Source organism: Prionailurus viverrinus, chromosome F1, assembly GCF_022837055.1.
Source record: "Prionailurus viverrinus isolate Anna chromosome F1, UM_Priviv_1.0, whole genome shotgun sequence".
NCBI lineage: Eukaryota > Metazoa > Chordata > Mammalia > Carnivora > Felidae > Prionailurus > Prionailurus viverrinus.
The window spans coordinates 10,446,217-10,459,419 of record NC_062577.1 but is presented as its reverse complement, the minus strand read 5'-3'; positions in this window follow the sequence as shown (position 1 = coordinate 10,459,419).

Sequence of the window (13,203 nt, the reverse complement as noted above, 5' to 3'; positions counted from 1 at the left end):
GGAAATGGACGGTTTTGCCCTTCTGTCGCCTTGGTAAGGAGTGCCAGGGACAGAAGCAGCATGGCGCTGGCTAGCAGGGTGCAGACCTTTGTTTCCACTGCTGGACGGACATGGGCCTAAGTGCAAAGATGTGGCCAATAGCAGTCACCCCCATTAGCCTCCTAATGCCGCTCCTTCTCTTGGCCCCACGGCTGGGGGCCAGGGAGCAGGAGATGGAGTGGAGAGGAGGGAGGGTTGATAGAACACTTCCAGTCGAGACAGATTTGTCATTGTTTCCCCCATTGCCAGTCCCATCCGTATGGAAACAAGATAAAATGAGTTGCATATCATGAATAGGTGTATTTCGAACACAAAAGTGCTTTTATTAACTGAAGGTTAAGGTCAGACTGTTGAAAATCTGTCATCTGTGAGTAGAATTTTGCATTGGATTCTGATTTATGCATGCCGCACCTTACCGAGCATGCATATACATGTAAGAAAAATCCATGTTTAGGCATTTATTAAATCATGGAAGGCTTGCCTTGCTGATGTATGATAGGATCGGCTACAGGTCTTTATAAGAATGAATACACTGCTACTCCCTTTACCAGTCAGATACTGGTTGTAGCTATAAGCTGGTCTAGGTGTTCCAACAAACGTGACGTATGTATATACTTTATTTATAAAGTCCTCCCTCTCTGTTCCCTCTGTTCTCCATGTCATCACGTCATTCGTACTCAGCTCTGAAAAATTAGTCCCTTTTTAATATTGCTAAGAGCTCTCTGTCCTGTGGATTCATCTCAGAACCGAGACATAACTTTTAAAAGCGCTATAGGTTTTGTGCTGGCCAGGAGGCCGGTGCTAGTTGGTCTAAGACTGTGGAGTTTCTGGAATCTTCACATGCGATTCATGTAAGAAATACTTATCAAGTGTCTACTGTAAAGGGGTCTAGGCTTATGTTATTCAACAAGATGGTCCTTCCTTTCCAATGTTGGTGGCTCCCAATGATATATTTGGTATTTCAAACAGTGAATTCTGGCTTTTGGCTTGCTTGGAAATAGGTAGGCAAACTTCACTTCATTAAATTCCCTTTATTGCTCTGATGACTTTTTTTTTTACTTAAATATTTTTTTGAGAGAGAGAGAAAGAGCGTGCGTGCGTGTGTGTGTGTGTGTGTGTGTGTGAGTAGGAGAGGGGCAGAGAGAGAGGGAGAGAGAGAATCTCAAGCATGTTTTGTGCTGTCGAGGCAGAGCCTGATGTAGGTCTTGGTCCCACCAACTGTGAGATCATGACCTGAGCCAAAATCAAGAGTTGGACGCTTTACCAACTGAGCCACCCTGGCACCCCTCTGATGATTGTTATTTTATATTGGCTCCTACTATTTCAGATCATTCACATTTTTAAACTTATACTATTGGGGCTCTCTCTGTCTCTCTGTATCTCTCTCTTTCTCTCAAAAACAAGACAAAATAAAACAAAAATATTTCTTCTACTAAAATTGCCTGTTCTATTCAAAAGCTACTAGTAAAATAAGGCTATGACTTTGAATTTTAGATGATCTGAAATCCATGATCTGTCTGTCTATCTTCAGCCTAAAATAGGCCAATTAGTGTCTTAAGAGGTTTGGCATTGGCAAAAAGTAGTTAAAAACTATTTTTAGTCCTAAGTGTGTTTAGAATTTGAATTCGCTTCAATTGTTTATGTTAAGAACTATACTCTGCTACTCATGTTTTCACTTTTTTAACTGGTGTTTAATATTTTAAGATTTTCTTTTACCCTTAATTTTTTCTAAGACTTTCCCCTTGCCCTCTCCTGAATTTCCAAGCGATAAGTCAGCTTCATCTACTGGCAGATTTGCAGCCAGTTCCTCCAATAGAAACAGTGAAATAGAAATAGAAACACCAGAGGTGACTTCAAATCCTATCAAGTATTGTCTCTCTGGAATATAATAAACTCTAAGCTCCCTTATCTCAGAAGCGATAGGCAACTGGTGCTGTATAGAAATAGAATCTATAACTCAAACTGTAAAACAATGATCTCGACCAATTTTTAGTCGGATGAAAGCTACCAGGAAAAAATGCACAGAATTAGCACCAAATTTTGCCTCCATCCTTGTACAAATATGTATCTGCTGTTAAGAAACTGTACCCCGGTGATTAGTTCCACTCCCTTTTGAGGCTAACTTATGTTTATATGCGATTATTGTCTCTTGGGTATAATGGATACTCAGATGTTAAATAGAACTTACATTTTTGAAATCAAGGCATCATAAGGGATTGAGAAAATGGAATATTAGTCTTAGTCATATCAGTGATATAGATGTTGACACCAAAATCCTGAAAAGACGGTCAAATTTATCCAGCCCGTGTTAATTGAGAGCAAACCAATATACACAATGTTTGTTTCTCTCATCTCCAAATTGTTAGGTCCCTTTTGTATTATGTGGAGACTCAAATGCCAGAACTGATTCATTAGGTTCCAGAGAAAATGTAGAAATTATCATTAAGCCCGAGATTGATTCCCTGAATTCACTATCCTGAAGCAAATAATTGAGTCTTAGGAGATTCTAATGCCTTAGGAGATTCTACTGTGATTTTGTTTCCTTCACCAAACTAGCCATAGTGAGTCCTTTGAAATTAATCCTCCATTTAAGAGAAGTGCTAGTGGTATAGCTCCATGTCATAATTTCTTCCTTCCTCTGTATCCAATCACCAATGGCATCTAATACTTGATGTCTATTCCCTTTGTTCATCCACTAGAAAATTGGCTCATAATGAACCTGTTTGGGCTTGCAAGGCAATGAAGTCACAAAAATATCCAGAGGTCAGTCTTATAAATGCAATGGCTTCTTCAAATTGCCCACAGTTAGACAGTTGGTTTTCAAAGAGGTCTTCTGAGTTTGATGGCGGGGACCCACTGCCCACTGAAGCATCTCAGGAGTGAAGCCCACTTTATGCGGTTGTTGTCTAGTCCAAAGGCTGTCCACTGGGATAAAACATCTGCACACAGCAAAAGAGTTTGGAGTTGCCCATCTGGGTATGAGGGGGAGGATCGACCCAGCTGCTACCGATGATCCAAAAGCTTTGTTTTTCAACACTGATTTTATAACCTTATTTCAGTCCTTCCCTGATGAGCTCAGCTGTCTTGTCCAGCTCTTTATCTGCATGGCAGCCCTGCTCTGTGGGTTCAGCCGGTAAACACTGTCTTTAAGCATCCGTCATGTGGGGAGATGGAACACGTTTATCGGGAGGCTTAGGCATTTCTCTTACACAACTCTACAGACCATCTCCACGGATCTCTGCAATCTGAGCTCTTTATTTCCTGTCCCCTTGGCCTTATTCTAACTACATTATCTCCTGGGCCCTGAGCAAGACCCAAGGTGTCATAACCCACTTGACGTCACCCACAACCTAGCATTGGCACAATTGGGTCATCCCTAGTGTGCTCATTCACTTCATAATGTGAACACTGCTGTTGTTCTGTTAATGTAAGCTCAAGTATCAGCTGATAATTTTAACACTATAAATATGTACTCTAACCGCGAACTGTCATTAATAACAAACTTCCCTGAAACATTCAGAAATTCAGCAGCGGGTCTGATACCAGAACTTGCTGTAACTATGGTTGTTCAGAGCGGTGCAAATCATCTTTAACTGCTCATCACCACCCAAAAAGAGGTGATTTTTTTTCTTTTGTGTAAAATATTATTTCAACTCAGAAATCTAACCTTAACGAGGAGCCACATTGAAGAAATAGGGTTAAGAACATGGTGAACAGAGAACTCAATGGATGGAAGGTACTGAAGTCAAATGCTTCATGGCAGAGGGCAATCAGACTCTTAGTGTGAGCAAGAAGGACTTTGCTCTTACAGAAAAATTGTGTTTATCAGTGTAAGTCTCACTCAAATGAAAGGCCATTTTCAAAAGCAATATGTTAAATCCATTCAGAATTGACATTTGTAAAAGTAATATTTATTTTTCCATTTTCCTTTTCAAAGGAGTATAGGATTAGCAGTGTGTGAAGAAGTGAATCCTCATTCCAGGATCTTGTTCCTCTGACTTAAATATATTCCTAAGAGAACACATAACAGCAAAGGTCGGACACAGCCACTGCAATAAAATCTTTGGTGGAACCACGTGAGCTCGTATCCCAATGTTTATAATCTGATTTTGGGGGCTTCATTTACCACAGAGGAGATTAAAGGCTTCAATTCATCTCCTTCCTGTAGCATGCCTCACGGGGAGAATATGTTGTCCCTAGTGATGTTTAAATAGTTCTCCAGCTGGTGGGTTTCTAAAGGTGTTTCTCAACCTTTTTATAACCTCTGCCCCTCTTTGATAAAGAAAAATCTCATGTTTCTCTGAAAATTATTTTATGCCGTGCCTGCTAAAGGGGAAGACCGAGATGGGTAAGGGAGGTGGGAGGGATTGATAGGTCCATTTGTTTTCTGTTTTCTGAGTTTCTTCACCAGCCACAAAGATTATATCAAACTTTTTCTGTAGATTTTTAAAAAATCTTCTTTTGTTGTTCTTTACTTGTTTTTAGATACTAAAGATGTTAACATAGAACACATTTTATCCAAACTATGTATGTTCCACACTTCGGTTGTATTACCCCTCTCTGGACATGCAAGATTATAGCAGCCTGCCCTGATAAATGGAAATAGCTATGTTCCCCAAATATCAAGCTATGTTTTTGAAGCACAGGATTGTTTTTAGCCTCTTTGAGGATAAAAATATGATCTTGTTTTATGTATACCTCAAAATTGTAATCGAGTTTTTTAGCTCTTGAACAAATGGTTTTAGTACAAAATGGGCAACAATTTCAGAGGAATGCTATTGTGTCATTTCTCACTTATCTGGACAAAGGAAGGAATTCTTAGGGGACATCTTCAAACTATTAGTAATTACTAGCAAGTAATATTCTGATAACTATTGTGCTTTTAGCTCTCTTTGTCCTCTTTAGGTGGTAAACTTCTCAATTATATCATGAAAATATATCTAGGTATCCTTTACCTATAATAAATCATCTCCTATTATTAGTGAAATCTACCTTTTATCCTAGTCCTGAATTTGGCTTACATGGTACTAGTAATCAGCATTTTACTTAGAACACGAGAAGATTTAAATGGAGCTTCTGAAATTGTCATGCCCTCTCACTTGCAATGATAGGACGTTGCTCCTTTCTGTTTAGTCCACATAATCTTTTTTTTTTTAAATGTTTACTTATTTTTGAGAGGGTGGGGGGACAGAGGTTCTGAAGCAGGCTCTGAGCTGTCAGCACAGAGCCTGATGCGGGGATTGAACCCATGAACTGTGAGATTATGACCTGACCAAAGCCGGACGCTTAACCGACTGAGCCACCCAGGTGCCCCAAGTCTACATAATCTTTTGTAAAATTTTTTGGTTACATCTCTGATCTCCTCAATTTCTTTTTTCAATTTCTTGCTGTGAGCCAGAGACTGTTAAGCATTCACACTTATGTGCCTCCCTAAGCCAGTAGCAGCCTGCTAGGGTAGTGGTCAGTGTTATCCCCACTTTCCAGATGAAGAAATTGAGATTCAGAGAGGTCAAGTAACTTTTGCAAGGTCGGTCAGCTAGGAAGTGGTGTAGGCAGAATTTGAACCCAGATGTGTCTGAGTCCACAGCCTATGGTCTGCACTCCATATAGCCTCCAGAAGTAATACTTGATCCTGCTTACAGCATTCTATGGATCCTCATTGAATTACTTCTGGAGCCAATTAATTTACTTGATCTACCTTGTCTGGACTTTGGATAAGCATCTCATACCTCCCTGGACAATATGCAGCTCACACATTGATGCTCCCATTCTTCTGGTTTCCTTGTCTCACCCTGATCTAGAGACTATTGGCTAAGCAAGTCCCTGTAGTTGTAGTTTGCTCAGGCCAAATTCTGTGGATGTCTTCTTTTATCCTGTAGTCATTTGTTTGTTTGTTTGTTTGTTTGTTTGTTTGTTTTGTCTTGTGGAGCTTCTCCTGTGAGTGAAATAAGATGTTTTTTCTAAACTTCAGGAAGCTGTAATGGACATTAAAATATTGCTATCTGTCATGGGTTAGCAAAGTCCATCTAAGACTGCATTTTGACAAACCAGACTTCATGGTGACACCATACTGGTGTCACAAGATGTGATGATGGCGACTATGTCTCTGGGTCATGGTCTGGGTCAAAGTGCTCTGAGGGCACTTTGCTATCTCTGCAAATTGAAAAATGTTGACAGGAATTTAAGAACCCGAGAGTCTTAATTATGTTTTAATGTCAGTTTTTTTTTTGAGAGAGAGAGAGACAGAGTGCCAGCAGGGAAGGGGCAGAGAGAGAGGGAGACACAAAATCTGAAGCAAGCTCCAGCCTCTGAGCTGTCAGCACAGAGCCTGATGTGGGGCTTGAACCCACGAACCATGAGATCATGACCTGAGCTAAAGTCAAACACTTAACTGACTGAGCCACCCAGGGGCCCCAAGACCCTGAGAGTCTTGATGGCAGTGAAAGCTGTGTATGTTAAAAAACACTATCTGGAATTGCTTCAGTGAGAGAAACCAAATTTGAGAACCAAATTCATTTTTCTTAGGTATTTTATTTCCTCAGCAACAATGCCAGTTCACTTGGTAGAATTTAGTCCTGAGCTTTCTGATGATGAAGATAACTAATATTGCTGTACTCCAGAGCTGAGAGGTAAAATCACATGAGGCGATTCAGGTCATTTTTTCTGACAGTAATGGCAGAAAGTTAATTGAATTTCAAAAAATGTACCCATTGAAATTAAGCCGTATCTGAAATGAGGTCATTTTTTTAATGTTTATTTATTTATTTTTGAGAGAGAAAGAGAGAGAGAGAGAGAGACAGACAGACAGACAGACAGACACAGAATCTGAATCGGGCTCCAGGTTCCAAATTGTCAGCACAGGTCCTGGATGTGGGGCTTGAACCCATGAACCGTGAGATCATGACCTGAGCCAAAGTCGGACACTTAGCCGACTGAGCCACCCAGGTGCCCCTGAAATGAGATCATTTTTATGTGCTGAATGATGAATGTCCTCCGGAGAAGATGCAAAAGAATAAATAAATATTAACATAGGGAATTTGATATCCTACTTAACAGCAAAGATATTTAAGAACATTTTCCAAAGAATACATACAGGTGACCAACAGACCTATGAAAAGATGTTCAGTATCACAGATTATCAGGGAACTACAGATCAAACCTACAATGAGATATCACTTCACACGTCACAATGGCTAAAATCAACAACACAAGAAACAACAGGTGTTGGTGAGATGTGGAGAAAAGGGAAACCCTCCTGCACTGTTGGTGGGAACGCAAACCGGTGCAGCCACTCTGGAAAACAGTATGGAGGTTCCTCAAAAAACTAAAAATAGAACTACCCTACAATCGAGCAATTGCACTACTAGATAATTACCCAAATAATACAAAGATACTAAGTCAAAGGGATACATGCACCCCAATGTTTATAGCAGCATTATCTATGGTAGCCAAATTATGGAAACAGCCCAGGTGTCCACCTACTGATGAATGGATAAGGAAGATGTGGTATATATATATACAATGGAATGTTATTCAGCCATAAAAAATAATGAAATCTTGATATTTACAACAACATGGATGGAGCTAGAGAATATTATGCTAAGTGAAATAAGCCAGAGAAAGACTAGTGCCATATGATTTCACTCATGTGGAATTTAAGAAACAAAACAAATGAGCAAAGGAAAGGAGAGAGAGAGAGAAAGAGAGAGAGAGAGAGGCAGAGGCAAATCAAGAAACAGACTCTTAACTATAGAGAACAAACCGATGGCTACCAGAGGGGAGGAAGTGGGGGGCTGGGTAAAATAGGTGATGGGGATTAAGGAGTGCACTTGCTCTGATGAGCACTGGGTATTACTGTGTGGAAGTTTCAAAGTACTGTAGTATACCGTATTACACATCTGAAACTAACATCACACTATGTATTAACTAACTGGATTTTTTTATTTGAGAGAGAGAGAGAGAGCATGTGAGCAAGTGGGGTAGGGGCAGAGAGAGAGAGAGGAAGACAGAGGATCTGAAGCAGGCTCTGTGCTGGCAGCAGAAAGCTCGATGCAGGGCTTGAATTCACAACCTGTGAGATCATGACCTAAGCCGAAGTCAGACGCTTAACCAACTGAGCCACCCAGGTGCCCCTAAATAAAAACTTAAAAAAAGATGTTTAAGAAAATACAGGGACATTGTTTAAGAAACAGTGAATTTTTAAAGACCAACATTTTATGAATTCAAATATCTGATACATGTTCTTCCACTTAAAACTCGGCAGTAAATGAAATGTCAGGTTTTATCAATGGGGCAATTCTATTTTTAGAAAATTCAAATGCTAAGCTTAAACTGAATTGTAAGTTTAAACTGAAAAGTTTAAGTAAGTTCGTTCATAAATGCTGATAATATTTTAAAGTAATGTCATTGCATGGAATTATTAAGTGAGTGGTCCTGTATAAATTTTTAAATTAAATTTATTTTGTTTGTTAATGGAGGAAAGGTTAGTTGCAGGAGGGTTTTTCCCTACTGAAATAGGGAACTAAGGAATAAGGAAAATAAGTTTCATAGTAATTAGGAATTACTTGTTGTGTTCTTAAATTTGCAAAGGTAATCAAAATTATTTTTTCCAACAACCTCTATATGTCTAAATTCTTGCTAGATCTAAGACTATGTTGCAGAGCAGTACTGCTTTTTTTCCAAAGGGTATATTTATTCTTTTGAAAATAGAATACAGCCTTCTTAGAAGTGGACCTACTAGATGGCTTCCCTGTTGTACACAGTCTTAAGTTATTTTGACTTTATTAAAATGGAAGTATTTCAGTTCATTTCACTGTTATTCATGTAATGTGTGTTAGAACCTGGGAAAAATACAAAGCTAATTCCCATCCCTAACCTCCCAGGGGATAGCATCTGGTTGGAATTCTTCATTTTTGAAGAGTGCTATTTGCCTTTTACAATGACTGCTACATTCCACATCTTCATTTTATTCTAATAATTCCATGAATCAGAGCAGTTGAGAAAACTGAGTGTAGAGAACTTACAGAATTGTTTTATTATACAGTGGCTAGTTGCTATGTTCAGAGCCTTCTGACCCCAACCAGGGGACAGATGTGTGAAAGAAGACCTCGAGTCCTGGTTGATGAGTTACTAGCTGCTCAGCCTTGAGTCAGTCACTACTTCTGGGCCCTCCGTTTCCCCAACTGTATGGTAATTGGGTGGAGGTCAATAATCTCTGATACTCCTTCTAGTTTTAAAGTTGCAAGGTGATTTTGCCTAAGAAAAGTCACATGACAACCTGTTTTGAGGCTTAGTCTCCTCCTCAACTTCTCTTCCTGGGTTAATATTCTTACTTCTTTCTGTGAATCCAGATAGAACTGAGTTTTTCTAAAGATGTGTCTTTTCTCTTTTCTTCCTAATTCACTTCGTTATAGGTCAGGGCTTTCGGCATTTTCTGTAACAGTTCACTGCTGTGCTTCCTATTTCTAGGACCTTTTTTCCAGAAGTATATTTGGCTCCTTTGAGCCCATTTAAAGCTCTTTGCATCAGAAAACTCTGAATTCTCTTCAGCAGTAGCACTTGCTCTCATAGGACTCATTGTAAGGATTTAATATCGCTTCCACATCATCTTCTATGACCTCAGTAAGACTATCCAGTTGTACAAACGATGGCGTGTTGGGAATTTGAGGCATATCAAGTTCAAGACTAAGGAAATCAGGTCCACTCTCAAATTAGACTTCTTTCCACACATTGTTCATATCACTTCCCACCATCATTTTTCAATATTTTTCTTAACCTGGTAGTAGGATGTGCCAAAGTCCCTGACATATGCCGCTCTCAGCCTCAGTGTCATTGCTGAGCTATGAAATGGGTGTCCATCCAGCCCATCTTGGATATACTATCACTTCGTGCTGCATTGACTGCTGTATGGATTTGTGTTGGGTGGAGGAAGCTTACAATTTAATGTTTTGCCACCAAAGACTCCCAAGTTTATTGAGGGACCAGGGACGTTGCTCTGGAGTAGGAGTGCTTTCATTGAAAGGTTATCTCTCTCACCTTACCTATTAACAACTAAGCAATAACCACAAATTAACTGCTTACTCAGAATACCTGTTGTTGCCTAATACCAGCAAGTTTGATTTCTCTAGCCCATTGGTATTGGGTAGCGTTCTGTGGATGAATAAACTGGAGTTTTAAGTTCCCAGTTTAGTGTCCTCTAAGCAAGAGAGTGAGTTGGTCTGTGTGGCTGCCTTAAAGCCAGTCTTTTTTTTTTTTTTTTTACATACACTAAACATACAGGAAGGTATCTGTTTCCATGAGAGACTGGTTTCATCTGCATTAAAAGCAAATTGCAGCAGGCATTCATCAATTTCTATTATGAACTTAGGTTCAGGAAATTTCATCTACTGCTGCCTCGTCTGTATTTACTCCCTATCTTAGATTTTGGTGCTAGACAAATGTCTGTAACATTGAAGTCAGTTAACCATGTCTACCATTTAAAATTCCTTTGTTTGTGCTCTTATCACATAAACTGAGTGCATTGTTTATTAACGCTCAGAAGCAATGAGTTTAGTAGGAAGGGCACTGAGACAGTTTGTCCAGGCAGGACTATGGAATGTATGTGGTGATGGTGGTGATGGTGGTGGTGGTGGTGGTGGTGGTGGTGGTGGTGGTGTGTGTGTGTGTGTGTCTGGGCATGTACACAAGCGCTCACGAGTTTGCTCACGAGTGGATGGATTTAAGGGGGGTACTTATGTAGCAAGTAAACAAAACCTTATAAAAACTTCACTCAAGATATTACACATTGACTTGGGTATGTCCTCAGCCTGGCTGGAACATCGTATGTCCCATGAGAAAATCTTCCATCCGCACTGTGTTCTTTGACTCCTTCTTCTGGGAGACGTCCCGATGAGTCAGGTTGATTCCTCCTGACAGTCACCTTCACAGCTCAGGTCAGAAGCCATCTCTTTAGTGAAACCCTTCTTGACATTTCCAAAAATCCAGGCCAAACTAATAGCTTCCATTTAGGTGTTTTGTGCATTTTACCCACTTGCGAGAGACATTACGGTGGGTGTTTACAAATCTGTCTCTCCAGCTGTATTGTGACTAATTTGAAGGTGATGATTTTGTTTTATACAGTAGAGGCAGTGTAGCAAGTTACGAAGAGTCTGAACTTCCAAGCCAGACCTGGTTTCAGATCAGTTTCACTGCTGTGTTGTCTGGAGTTAAGTACTCAAAGGTCAGCCTCAGTTATTTTATATGGAAAATGGGAATAGGAATGTCTAATTCCATAAGGCTTTTTCGAAGTGCTAAAAGGCCTTCATGTATTTCATTTCCTTGTTACTTACTTAAGGTCTAGTGCCTGCCAGAAACTTAAGTGTTCAATATCTGCATGTCCTTTGACCTACAATATCCTGGTAATCGAAAGTCTGTCCCCTTCCTTTCAAAAGAAATTGGTTCTTCTCAATAATGGCATCTCAACAAGGGCATGGGATACCTTGGTGATGGCCAGGCTTCATCACCCAGGATATTCACAGAGACCACAGTTAGGGAGTCAACCGTTCAGAAAACTATAAAAAAGATGTCATCTCTAGGTAGAAGGTCAATTCAGATGACCTCATTTATTCAACAAATAATTTGGGAGTACTTACTATATGCCCGCCTACTATGCCAGATACTATAAAGATTACAATCTAGTGGATGGCAAAGATTTTTAAACTAAGCAAGAAATGCAACTAAATAAAATATAATGAGGAAAAGAAATAAAAGCTGAGATCCTGTGTTCCTTTCCAAAGCTAAGCTACATGATTCAATGGCTAAATTTCCAAGAAAGTAGAAAAATGATCCCCAAATTGGATATTTGGAAATGGGAATTTCGAGATCCCTTGTAAATTTGCTCAGCCCTTCTTATTTAATCTTACGTCCTGTTCCCTCCTGATTGGCCCATCTAGTCAGAGTCTCCTGGTAGCCCAGGCAGATGTGGTTCCCTTTACCTGGAACCTTTTTCATACCACTACTTAAAATCCTGCCTAGTTTCCACAATTATAAAATTATAAAGTGAGCCTAAGTGATCTTTAAGATTTCTTAGCTTCCGAACATTTTTTGATTTCTTTAACCCTGCTAATGAAGACAGAGAGAGTAGATTGTCCTCCATACCTTTTTACTTCTGAATTGTATTTTCTGTGGTTGGTTATATCACGATGAACTATTTTTTTAGCTTGTCCTGGTATCAGAGCTCCAAAAAGAAGAAGCTGGAATGTAGGGCATGCATTACATGAAAAGTGAAATGTTTTGAAAGGGCTTTGAAGTGTTGAATAGGAATATTGTATTAAGAACATTCCACCAAATGGAAGAAGCCTGGAAACTGGACAAGCTGTGGATGTGCAGATGGTATTACTAACCATCAGGCAAGTAGAGAACACAGCCTATGTGTATAGATCGATACGTCGTGTCTTTCTACATTGGGATGTACCAAGAAGTTGTCAGCAGTTGTTATCTCTGTATGTATTGCTTCCAAGGAGAATACTCAAATCGCCCGTGTTACGCAGCCTAGAAGTTTCAGTTTTGTCCATATCGGTATGAATGGATTTACTCAAGATGTCTCATATGAGAGAGGGTTATTCCATAAATGCAAATTGCCATAAAATTGTAGTTTTGTTTGTGAATGATTTGGGGGCAGCTGAGGGGGAAAAAGGAAGATCCTCTAACCTTACTGTTCTTTTAAACATCTCCTTTATCCTAAAATCAGACAGTCTACACACTGCAATAATCCAGTGTGCTCCATATCACCCCACAACATTTGCAGTTAGAATGTGGGCAAATAGCTCTCCCTCGGTCAATGCTAATGTTAAAGAATAGTCGAGAGTCTTTTAGGTAGGTATGACCATGAGTCAGCCAGCCATTTGGAATATTACAGAGAGGTGTTATTTCTCAGAGATAAGGAACAAAGAGGTCTTAATATCCGGCTCGGCTAGGGCAGGAAATTGCCTACTTCCTGAGCCAGAGTGGTAGAGGCTGTGGGATGGGAGCCAGATATTGGAGGGAGGAGGCGAGTAAGTACTGGAGACCTTAGGATTTTATCGTCGGGCACATGGACTTTGCATCAGAATGTCAAGAACTCATTTTGCACAGGAAAGATGCTCGGCAAAGAGTTAATTACACTAAAGCATTTTTATAAATGTCATA